General features: G+C 39.1%; 1 pseudogene; it reads left to right on the top strand.

Annotated features, from left to right (window-relative positions):
• The first annotated feature begins 1,455 nt into the window (after positions 1–1,455).
• Positions 1,456–11,996, top strand: LOC121298425 (annotated as a pseudogene).
• Positions 11,997–12,805: the final 809 nt, after the last annotated feature.

Genomic DNA, 12,805 nt, shown 5'->3' with positions numbered 1-12,805 from the left:
GAGCAACGCTGCCACATTTTTTCATTTCTTGGTTTTGATTTGCACGTTTGCCCTGTTGTGGTGTTATTTTAGAATGCAGTTTTGGTGAACTAAGACTGTTTTTGAAAATCTCACCACAAGAGACCGCTTATGTCCATGAACTTGGAATTCCTGATAGTCACATAATGGACATAATGATGTTTTGTCCAAATGTTTGTAAGGCCTGTAACAAAAACACAGCTGCAACTACATTTTTCAGGCCTCAGGGAACTAATGCCAGCAATTTAACGAAGCCAATTGTTTAAAGCCGTAAAGTTGCTTGCAACTCCAACTCCAGCTCCAGCTCCAGCTCCAGCTCCAGCTCTAATTCTAATTCTTCTTCTTCTTCTTTGTTAATTTATGTATTCATTTATTTATTTTAATTAGCGTACTGATTGAAAATTAGAGGACTAATATGAAAAAGGTGCCCACATCAATTGCAGTAATTAGCTCCCATTAGCACCTGAACCTCTTTATAAACCCATTGCACACTAAGGAACACCAAACTGACCAACAGCATTGACAGCTATTATATGTAAAATTATGGAAAGGATGGTGTGTGAAAGAATGTGGTATTTTTTGGAAACTAAAAAAATAATGATTGTCAAAGTGGCTTTCGTAAAAATAGATCGACGACAGATCAGTTGGTAAGATTGCCTACTGAAGTGAAGGAGGCATTAAGTGAGAAGGAGAAGTTTTTATTGACGTAGAGAAAGCGTATGATATGGTCTGGAAAGAAGGCTTGTTATATTAAATAGCGTCATTGGATAAAAAGGAGGACTTTGTGATCACTCACAGTTTCTGAAGGAAAGATAATATGAAGTAAAAATCAAGGGGAAGTTCTCTGAAAGATTTGAAATGCAAAATGGAACTCCTCAAGGAAGTGTTATCAGCCCGCTGCTATTTAATATAATGATCAATGATTTAGCTGAGGATATTTTAGTAAAATATCCAAACACAGACAGACACAAAACTCACGGTTCAAGTTTTTAATCCTCCTCCAACCACTTTCATCGTACAAAAATAATAAAGCTGGCTTTACCCAACAATGCGTATCGCCAGCGCAAAAACGAGGGTTTACAGTCCCGAAATAATAATAACACAACACAGACATCTCTGGACAGTGCGTGCTCTGGGTGCAGGTGTGGTGCTTGATCCAGGGGTCCGTGCTTGTGCTCAGGTGCAGTGACGTCCGGGTTTAATACTAATTTGAAGCTGCAGCTCCCGGATTAGTATTAGCCGTCTGGCAAAGACAAACGTACACAATTATTCGACCAGATTTCACTGTTCTCCTTTTACCCATTAACCTCAACAAAAGGAACCCATCACGACGTCACGTCCCCCTAAAGTACCAATAGCCCCAACCGCTCCGATAGTTAGTTCAATTCATTTCCAACTCCAATTCATTAATGAAACTTCGCTCACCGGACTAGCGCGATGACTCCTGGTACCGTGACGTATTCTCTTTCTTGAATGGCCTGCTTCTGACTGCCAGTGGAATGAACTGCCCAACCATTCAGTACGGGACACGTAATTCCTGCTGTGCAGTGCTGTCACAGGTCGAGAGGGAGATTGTTGATCCAGATTCATTTGCTCTTTGTCACATGGGGATATTTACAAGAACATAAGAACATAAGAAAGTTTACAAATGAGAGGAGGCCATTCAGCCCATCTTGCTCGTTTGGTTGTTAGTAACTTATTGATCCCAGAATCTCATCAAGCAACTTCTTGAAGGATCCCAGGGTGTCCGCTTCAACAACATTACTGGGGAGTTGATTCCAGACCCTCACAATTCTCTGTGTAAAAAAGTGCCTCCTACTTTTTGTTCTGAATGCCCCTTTGTCTAATCTCCATTTGTGACCCCTGGTCTTTGTTTCTTTTTTCAGGTTGAAAAAGTCCCTTGAGTCGACATTGTCAATACCTTTTAGAATTTTGAATACTGAATTAGGTCGCCACGTAGTCTTCTTTGTTTAAGACTGAATAGATTCAATTCTTTTAGCCTGTCTGCATATGACATGCCTTTTATGCATTGTACAGTTTTAACATTACTTCCCTTGATTTAAATTCAATACTTTTCACAATGTATCTGAGCATCTTGTTGGCCTTTTTTATAGCTTCCCCACATTTCTGAGTCAAGAAAAACTCCTAGGTCTTTTTCATAGATTCCTTCTCCAATTTCAGTATCTCCCATATGATATTTATAATGTACATTTTTATTTCCTGCGTGCAGTACCTTACACTTTTCTCTATTAAATGTCATTTGCCATGTGTTTGCCCAGTTCTGAATCTTGTCTAGATCATTTTGAATGACCTTTGCTGCTGCAACAGTGTTTGTCACTCCTCCTATTTTTGTGTCATCTGCGAATTTAACAAGTTTGCTTACTATACCAGAATCTAAATCATTAATGTAGATTAGGAATAGCAGAGGACCTAATACTGATCCCTGTGGTACTCCACTGGTTACCACACTCCATTCTGAGGTTTCTCCTCTAATCAGTACTTTCTGTTTTCTACATGTTAACCACTCCCTAATCCATGTACGTGTGTTTCCTTGAATCCTTACTGTGTTAGGTTTGAGAATTCATCTTTTATGCAGGACTTTGTCAAAAGCTTTCTGGAAATCTAAATAAACCATGTCATATGCTTTGCAATATCAATGTTGCATAAAATGAATAAACATATTGAAATAGTTAGGAGGGACCTGCAGGCGGCAATGATTAATCTTGACAAGTGGTCAATTAAGTGGGGTTTTAAAATATCAGTAACAAAAACAGAGGTGTTGTTATTTTTACGACGGAGAAGAGAACAGGAGAAGATAAATTTATTATACCAAGATAAGATTCTTAAAGATGGAGGAATTTAGATACTTGGGAGTGTGGTTTGATAAAAAATTAACTTGGAAAAACAAATAAATACTATAATAGATAAATGTTAAAGGAAAGATAAATATCCTAAGAATTATTTCAGGAACGAGTTGGGAAGCAAATAAAAGCAGTATGTTGATGATATACAGCGGGTTCATTAGGAGAGTAATAGGTTATGGAAGTCAGATTCTAGTGGGAACATGTAAAAGTAAGATGGAAAAACTGGATAATTTGCAAGCTAAAGCAATACGGATATGTATAGGAGCCATGGAATCTGCTCCAAGAAATATTGCAGGTTTTGATAAATGAGATGCCATTGGAATTAAGGAGAACATTTTTATGTATAAAGTATGGATAAACGCTAACTCTATGCATATAGAATTTCCTCCTAGGAAAAGCTTGTAACATAGGTGGATTAATCATTATAAAAAGGAGAGGTGGGAAACAAATGGGGGCACATTGGGTTATTGGGTGCAAAAATAGATAAGGAATTGGGAATTGAACAAATTGGTAGAGCATGTTAATATAAATGTGTTACCCAGATGGTTGGTGGAAAAACCAAATTGTTGTATAGAATTGAATGAGCAAGTGAAGAAAGGAGGGGAAACAATGTAATTGAAAAGAAAGAGTCAAGCTTTTGTAGAGGAGAAGAGTGTGGAGACACTATGTATATATATATATATATATATATATATATATATATATATATATATATATATATATACAGATGGTGGCATATGGATCCAAGGATCCAAAAACAGGGATGGTGGCAATAGCGTATTATATCCCAGAATTGGATATCTGTAAAATAGCAAGGATATCAGACCAAGTACCAGTGTATGCTGCAGAAATGGTAGGGATACTATTGGCAATAGTTAAAATAACTGAAATAAAGCCTAAAAAACAGTCATATTTTCAGATTCTATTAGTAAATTCCCTTTTCAATGCAATAAGTGTACTTATTGCATTGAAAAGGGAATTTACTAATAGAAGACATATCATATTTGAAATAATACAACACTATAAGGAATGTACTATAATGGGGATAGAAGTGATTTTAGTTTGGATTCCTGGTCACTCTGTGACATTTGAGGCATTGGCTGTGTTTTGTGATTCCTTTGAATCATTTGATTGATTGTGGAGTGTGGCAGTGTGCCTGCCCCTGTGTGTCTTTATGTTTATATGTTGTGTGTTTAATGTGGGTAAACACACATGGCATGCAATAAGTACACACTCTGGCATTCTGAGTAATGAGAAGGTAGCTCTTGCAGCAAACAATGGGTTAAAGAGAGGAGCTTGATTTAGTGATTCCTCTGGGGTCGCAGGAAATGGGAGTCTGTGAAAAAAATTATAGTAAAAGCATGGCAGGAGAGATGGGATGAAAGCATAAAAGGAAGGTTTTATCATAATATCCAGAAAGAGGTGAATAATAGTTGGGTGAATAAAGGATTGGGAAGGAAAGAGGAAAGAGCGTTGGATAGGTTAAGGATTGGGCATAGTTCTTTAAATGAACACCTATTAAGAATGGGGAAACATGACGATGGAAAGTGTGAAAAATGTAAAGTTGCAGAAACAGTAGAACATTATTTATTAAAATGTGGGAAATATGAGGAGCAGAGAAGGAGAATGGAGAGGAGGCTGAGAGAAATGGAGGCGTACGAGGTCAACATAAAGAACTTACTGGGAAAAGGGAAAGAGGAAGGGAGACTGAAAAGAGAAAATATACTGATGAAATATAAAAGGAAACAGGAAAAGAAGGGAAGTTATAAATAATAAAGATGACAGAAAAATAAAGTAAAACATAGGCAAACAAAAGACTACAGATAGAGGTTGCTAATCATCTAAAATAATAGATGGAATGCACCTTATAGATTTAACTAGAAGAAGGAACACCAAACTCAACTACTGGCCGTTTTGTTTTTATTGTTATTTCTTTAGAATGAAGAAAGTAGTTTACGGTCGGGTCTGCCTTGGATTTAATGATGCCGTGTTGTCTTAGATTTGGATAACTGCTGATCTTTTCTCTAGTTTTGAAATGTTAATTTTATTGTGTGTATTTCTCACTTTAGTCTGTTTTTTCAATGCAGAATAACATTGCTGTTGGCAGTGTTAGCCGCTGAAGTTTGGACGCAGAACCCCCCTCTAGGTGCGATAAAGGTCGCTTCGGCAGAGCTGTGCTTTTGGCTTCCTATTTATTTGCTGGTTGTGTTTAGGTACTGTTGTCTTCCGCAGGCTTGGTGAGGACAGAATGTCAAGGGAGTGTTATGATGATGATGTTGGAGAATTCTTTTGTGGGAAAGTATTTTCGCATCAATGTTATTGGTGAGTGACTGTTTCTTGAATGGAAAGCTTTTGATGTACAAAGACTGTTGATTCATAATGTAATAATCTGAATTAAGTACAGAGTACACCTGATCTGTATTGCATCAACCACCATAAACTTAGTGTTCTGAATGGCTGTATTTCTATTAATATAAATATTTCTTACACAATTGCAAGAAGTAGCTGTTATCTTTCCACCTTGCTTGATGACATTTATAGTTTCTTAAAAGCCCACCTGAATTTCTTTCCATAGACAATAAGGGGGAGCTTGTGTCCCTCTCTCCAAGACTGGCCACACAGTGTGGATATAGCTTAACCGTTGACTTCTTGGGAAATGCCAAGTTACTTGCTTCTGTGCTGAGCTGCTTTGCTCAGAATACAGTAAGTCTTCATTTTATTTCTTGTAAACTTGTTTCTAATGGCGACATGCTAAGACTAACTTTAGCCATTGTTTCCAGAATAATGAGACATACAAGCTGACAGTACAAATTAATGTCTTCTCAAACAGTGCTATGACTTCAGCTTCCTCCTATGTTCAGAGCATGATGTGCCCCTATTCTCCATGGGCAGAGAGGGAGATTCTGTGTGAAACAAACTACATGGAGGTAAGGGCTGTCAGGACACGACTAATGGTCTTCAGTATAACTTGTACATTTTTTTAAATTCACTACAGAAGTGCTTCATTCCTGACTAACCTCAATTATCTGCAAGGTTTCTGCGAGAAGAGGTGTGCCACTTTTTGAGCCAGACTTTGTTCAAGATGATCCTGATTGGTCCCTTGCATACCCTGAGGTAAAATAATGTGACTTTGTATTTGATTCATTCACATCCCCTTGGTCTTGCCTATTGAGGTCTACTCTACTGTCTCATCTAGTGGAAGCAAAATCTAACGTCCCCTTAACTTTAACCTGTCTCCCAAGATGGCTGCCTTATTAGAATTGTGTGACATTTGAGGCATTGGCTGTGTTCTGTGATTCCTTTGAAATTTGATTGTGGAGTGTGGCAGTGTGCCTGCCCCTGTGCGTCTTTATGTTTATATGTTGTGTGTGTAATATGGGTGTCTATGTACAGATGCAAGGGATATAATGTGGGTCATGAACACAAGTAATGTAAAATGTAGATTTGTATTTAGGCAGGAGGGTTGCACAACACTTCACGTGCAGATAAAATGTAATAATGTGTGTCACGGGAGTGCACTAATTAATTCACGTGCAGTTGTACCGAGACTCCAATTGAATGATTGATTAGCAATCGAGTCTCAGTACAGCTGCATAAAAGCAGCATGTTTTCACTCACTCAGGGTTGTGTGTTCGGTGAGTGGAGAATGGGTGTAGAGACGGAGAAAATAAAAAGCGAAGTAAAAGTAAATAATGAATTAAACTCACCGTGTTTGTCTGTTCGTCCACTAGGGTCTGTTTCGTTTAGTGTTAATTCAATTTTGTTTGGCTGTTTGTTTTGGCTGCCAGTGCCGTGTCCTGTGTTCTGTTTGTTTAGTCCACCCTTCTTATTTTCTGTTTGTTCATTTATTAAATGCTGAGCACCTGCTCAGCTTCACCAAAACTCCACGTCTCGGTGTGTTGTCTCACTTCTTCCTGGTCCGTGCATCACCACACACCTGTGCACTGCAACCATCCTGTCACATGGAGGTCAATCCTTTCTTGCTTTTTTACATTTTTTTTTTTTTTTGCAATGCTGCCAGTGTGTAAGCTTTGTATTTCAACCATTGAGGTAGTGACTTCATATGTGCAGGGTTAGAAACTCTTCATGTTAAATGGGTTCTGATATTTACCTTTTGCAGACTGCTTCATAGGTACAATTTCAGCTGTTGTCCTACAGTCTGGTACAGTGATGTATTCAGTTTTACTACTGTCCAGTAAAAATGAATGGCTGTAAACTCTGCCTGTATCAGATACAGATCACATGCTTTCATGTGGGCTCTTTTGTACACAGTTACATTTGAGGATTTACTCTGTTACATTAGAGATGCCTGGTGAACATATAACTGTTTCAGTGCTACCTTGTTAAACTTTCAGTCTTCAGTTTTAGTTCATGTTTATTAAACAATACATTTGCTATGATAAATCCTTTAGACTGGGGGATGCTTTGTGTTCAAACTGCCTGTTCTAATGAGATTTTCTCCTACTAGGCAACTGCTGCTGACAATAGCATCTGGAAAATTGTGTTCCAACTCCCAACAAATAGAAAGAAGGCTATGACTGTTGCTCAGGCCATGACAAATGGCTATGGCATAAACACTACACCAACTCAAATTCTGGTTAGAGCTGCATTCAACTCCACAGAAAGCCAGCCTCAGGTGGTAAGTAGTCTAGGCTTCATTGTTCTTTAGTACAGTATATCCAAACTGTGAAGGGAACGGTGCTCAAGAACTCTTCTAGCCTAAGTATATATTTTCTATACCAAGTCTATGGTGTCCCTTTCTTTGTCAGATGGAACAGCCTTCACAGAAGAGATGATTACATGGAATGTTCCCTGTGTTCTACCTCTGTTCCTACACCACAAATTACTACCCTTGATGTTCAAATGGGAGTTGATGGCCGCAAGCTTGACCCTGCAGCAGTTCATAATAGAGATTATAAACTGGATGTTGGTCCCCAGCTAATCAGTGTAAAAATTCCTATGGGAGCTGATGGTGGATATTGCAAGGTATGTAGAAGTTCATCTTCTAAATCCTTCTCATTTTTAAAGCTTGCCTCCAAAATGCTTCTGTGCTTTCAGAGCCATGTACTGGACAACACCTATGTCAGCTTCTTACTCTATTCAACCAATGCTGGAGCATACCTGTCAAGATGGGCCTAAGAATACCAAGTACACAATATTTCATCCAATAACCACTCCTTTCATGCCTCGGCCACCAGTTGTTACAAACAGTAGAACTTGTCCTCCTGCAGTAAATCAAAGGGATTTGTTGCAGTGCTGCACTTCATATCCTTCATTTAACTGCATGCTTTGTTTTTTCAGACACTGTTTCTAAAGACCAAGTGTTCAATGTGACCCTGGGGACATTCCTGCCTGATGTGGAGCTTGTCAAAATTCTAGTTGGACCAGAGACTTTAACTGTGCCAGAAGTCAACCTAAAAGGTTATAATGTCCAGGAGCATGTCTTTCCCAATGGCTCCAAGACCTATACTCTCCAGGTGCCATTTGAAGGCCCCAATGTGAAGCAAAAGGTACCATCCAACCTGTTCAACCATCTGGTTGTCCTTTGAAAACACTTGCCTTCTTTGGATGTGTTGGTTGCTGACAGACTTTGGGTTTAATCTACAAACCCTTGCTTTTCTTTCAGGTAACTCATCCAGACACCAGAACCTAAGTTCTGCCCCTGACCTACTTGCTGAATATAGTGCCAGAAAATACATTCTTTACTCATCCTGCTGTAGTCAAAGCCATTCTCCAAGACATCAGTAAGTGACTATTTGTAGTCTACAACTACCCTTTTCTAACCAATCCAGTCCATTGCAACGATAACTGTTCTTCCTCTTGCAGTTCCACCTACAGTAACTGGCTACTGTGATGGTGCTGCATTCATACCATGGTAACATATGGCAACATGGGTCGCAACTGGATTCCTTTTGTGGAAGTCTGCTTGCCCTGCACAAGCATAATGCCATCCAACTGGATGACTGTGCCATCCAGTTCAGTTGATGCCACATATAAATTAAGTGATGGAACTTTAAAATGTGTAATTTAGCTGTTTTGGGTTCAACATCTGACCTGATATATTGTCTCTGTAGGTGATCAGTTCTTCAGGCATCAAAAGCAGGCTTGACATGACCTTGAAGGATATTGAGACTATGGTTGTGGTGGCTAACATCTCTGTGCTGCAATTTCCCTACAAAGATGATTGGTAACTCTCCTACACACCAATCATTCTGTATAATAGCTGCTTTTGAGATTGGAGATGTATAATCTGTTTCTTTAACCTGTTTCCAAATGCTATGTTTCAGATTGCTTTGCCAATGGAATCATGCAGCTCTTGCTGTGAAGGTTGAATCCATCCCCAGCTTGTCTTCAAGTTAACTAACACTATGGGATCCTAGTTGCGGGCCTCTCCAGTCTGATGCTATTAATGCGATTTTCTACTTCAATGTCAACTCCTGTGGAACAAATAGAAGGGTTAGTATTGACACATTTAAAATCATATTTGAGGAGGTTCACCATAACACCCTGAATCAAGGGATAGGGGGGAGGGGAAGGGGGGGGGTATGGTGACCTGTATTTTCATTGGCTGAATTACTTGTATGAATTGAGGGCACTTGTCACCTGAAAGATGCCATCATTGTATTGAACTGCATGTCCAGTTGACAAAGGTGCTGTGACGCATGATAGGGCATTGTATGTGCTGCCTTAGACCTTTCTGGTCAATTGCAATGAACTGAAAGGAGCATACTAACTGGGGATGATCTCGTGGATAGTACAGAGGTACTAAACTAGTACTGATTAAGCAGCTCAAATCACCAGTTATGTATTTAAATTGTCTATTTGCAACATACCCAAAACTTTGTTCCCCTCTAGAGGTTACTAAAACAATATTAAGTTAGTCTAGTAGTTTCTGTAGACAGAAACGTACGAACTGGAACAAACATGAAAAATCCCAAAATGTTTTAACAATTATGAAACTGAATATTCATAACCAAAACATGTATTTTGAAATTGGTATTAAGTCAGTATGCAGCTGGGGATGATCCTAAGTACCATATTAGGTAGCCTGCAACTTGGTATGCAGCTCCATACTAAATCTGCATGTTCATGGCAACTGAGCCTTTGTGATTTCTCTTCCAGTTTGACAACAACCTCCTGACTTATGAGAATGAAGTGCTGTTCACATTTTACCGGTAAGGATTGCATCACAAATTGAGCATCTTTATGATTGAGGCTGAAGCTCTACTAACCCATCTCCTCTTTCCAGGCTGAGAGTTGCCTGTCACTATCTGGTCAATGACACCAAGGTAGTAGAGTTCTTGTACCAGAATGATCCTGCACCTGGAGTCCATCCTGGCTTGGAGGACCTTGCGGTCATCATGCGGCTTGCATTGGGTATGACTTGGAAATTTAAAATAGTGTAGATGCTGTAGCAGTGTGTTTCCTTCTATAAATTCTCCCTTGCATCTCTGCAGATTCAACCTACAATGACCTCTATGGAGCGGAGGATTACCCTGTTGTGCAGTACTTACGAAGACCCTTGTATTTTGAGGTAGAACTCCTGTACAGCAGGGATCCACAGGCTGAATTGTTTTTGGAGAACTGCTGGGCAACCTATTCTGCTGACAGGACTAGCTTTCCAAAGTGGGATGTTGTTGTGGACAGGTAAGATGCTGGAATATGAGATTGCTGCTACAAAACACAGGAACTGGAATTGTGGCTGATGTGCTCCTGACTACTTTCTCTTTTGTAGCTGTGAGAACTCTGCAGATGACTACTTGACCATCTTTCACCCAGTCTCCAGCAATGCAAGAGTGCTGTTCCCTTCCCATCTGTTTTCCTTTAAGCGGCCAGGATGCACTGAAAGGACAGGTAAAGTGAAGCGTTGGTTTGGGGATCTTGTACCACAATGCATGGTTTGGATTGCTTTGCAAGCAGCAAATATTCACCTTTCCCAAATCTTTAGTGAAATATGTTTTCATTCCAACTAACAGCACTTTTTAATGCAAGAAACATTTACTATGATATACTGTGTTTTTCAATTCATAATCCTCAAATGTTCCCCATTGACAAACAATACTGCCTGAGCTACTGATGCAAGTTTTGCTTGACGAGGTGTACTCTTTCAGATTTACTTCCACTGCAGTGTTGTGATATGTGATTCAAACAGGCCATCAGACAGCCTCTGTAGCAGACGGTGCATTCCAGGAAAACAGAGACTTGGTAAGAGCTCTGTCCAGTTTGTTCACTAGACTCCTCCTGTATGTTGCAGAGCTGAAGGGTGGTACAGTGAAAGCATTTGTGTCTTCCGGTCCAATTCAGCTGAAGAGAGAGGGATTCCTTCACTTTATGCCTAGAAGCGGTAATATGCATAATGTGAACATAATTTCATTTCAAGTAAAATTAACTTTCTACTTGGTGTGTTTTCACATTGGTGTAATCGTATTGTATTCCACTAACATTTCTTTCTTCTCTTTCAGCCCGAGTCAATGTGTGGTCCCTTCAGGGAGTTACAATGGGTGTGTGTTCAGTGGCTGTTTTTGTAGCGGGAGTTGTATCTTTTTGGAAAATGCCAAAAAGTGTGTATTGATAAATAATAAATCTTTCTTTAAAAGCTGTTTTTGATTTTTTTTTTTGTGTGGATGCTCACTAATTGTACATTATTATGTATATATTAGTGTTTGTCAAAATGCCTTGCTAATGGGATTCTCTCTGCTGCATTGAATGTTTTGCTTACTTCAATTGGCAATTCCTGATCAGGCCATGCTCAATATGGTGTGTTATTCAAGGACCCTTCACTGATTCACTGTGTGAACCCAGGGGCAAAGACCTTCCTCCTCCATCGAGCTGTAACCTTATTTTTATATTGAACAATAACAGAGCAGTTACTATTCCTTCAGTTATTTAAGCTGTCGCTAAAATTTAAATGAAGACCCCCCCCCCCCCCCTCCCTTTTACTACATTTTAGGTAACAATTGTTATCTATAAATTACACTTCAGTATAAAATATGTAATGTATTGGCATGAACCAGGCTTAAGAAGAAACAAACCAGAGCCTTGCTTTACTGATTTCTGAATGAATGTTTAACTGTTAATTTGACAGCCTCATGTCTTCCCAGCGACAGCGAGTAGAAGTGAAAGCGAGTGGGAGAAGTACAGGCGTGGAAAAGTACAGAGCAGTTTAGAAGCAATAAAGAAATTGCATCTTGAATTGCTTTAATCAGAAAACAGAGGACATTGGGGAAACACAGCAGCAGCTCAAAGTCAAACAGCCGCTTTACAGAGCATTAAAAAAGGACCAAAAAGAAAGTACACAGAAAGAGTACACAGAACTGCAAATGCAAGTCAAAAAGGAAGTTAGAAAGGCCAAGAGAGAAATAGAAATGAACATTGCTAAGGGAGCTAAAACCAATTCCAAAATGTTTTTCCAATATTACAACAGCAAGAGAACATTCAAAGAGGAGATTAAATGTTTAAGAGATACAAATGGCAAAATCGTAGAGGAAGAAAAAAAAATAGCAAATATGTTAAATGATTACTTTTCACAAGTTTTTACAAAGGAAGATACTGACAACATGCCCCACATGTCATCCAGTTCCTATCCAGTTTTAAATAACTTTAGCATAACTGAGGCAGAAGTGTTAAAGGGACTAGGAGCTCTTAAAATAAACAAATCCCCTGGGCCGGATGAGATCCTCCCAGTAGTACTCAAAGAAATGAAAGAAGTAATTTACAAACCGCTAACCAAGATCATGCAGCAGTCTCTTGACACAGGGGTGGTACCGACAGACTGGAAAATTGCAAACGTAATACCGATCCACAAAAAGGGAAACAAAACTGAACCAGGTAACTACAGACCAGTAAGCCTGACTTCTATTATATGCAAACTTATGGAAACTATAATAAGAGCCAAAATGGAAAATTACCTATATGGTAACAGA

The sequence above is a fragment of the Polyodon spathula genome, chromosome 23 (genome assembly GCF_017654505.1).
Source record: "Polyodon spathula isolate WHYD16114869_AA chromosome 23, ASM1765450v1, whole genome shotgun sequence".
In the NCBI taxonomy this organism is placed as follows: domain Eukaryota; kingdom Metazoa; phylum Chordata; class Actinopteri; order Acipenseriformes; family Polyodontidae; genus Polyodon; species Polyodon spathula.
Note: the sequence above shows the minus strand (reverse complement) of the source record. Positions and strands in the feature narration are given on the sequence as shown.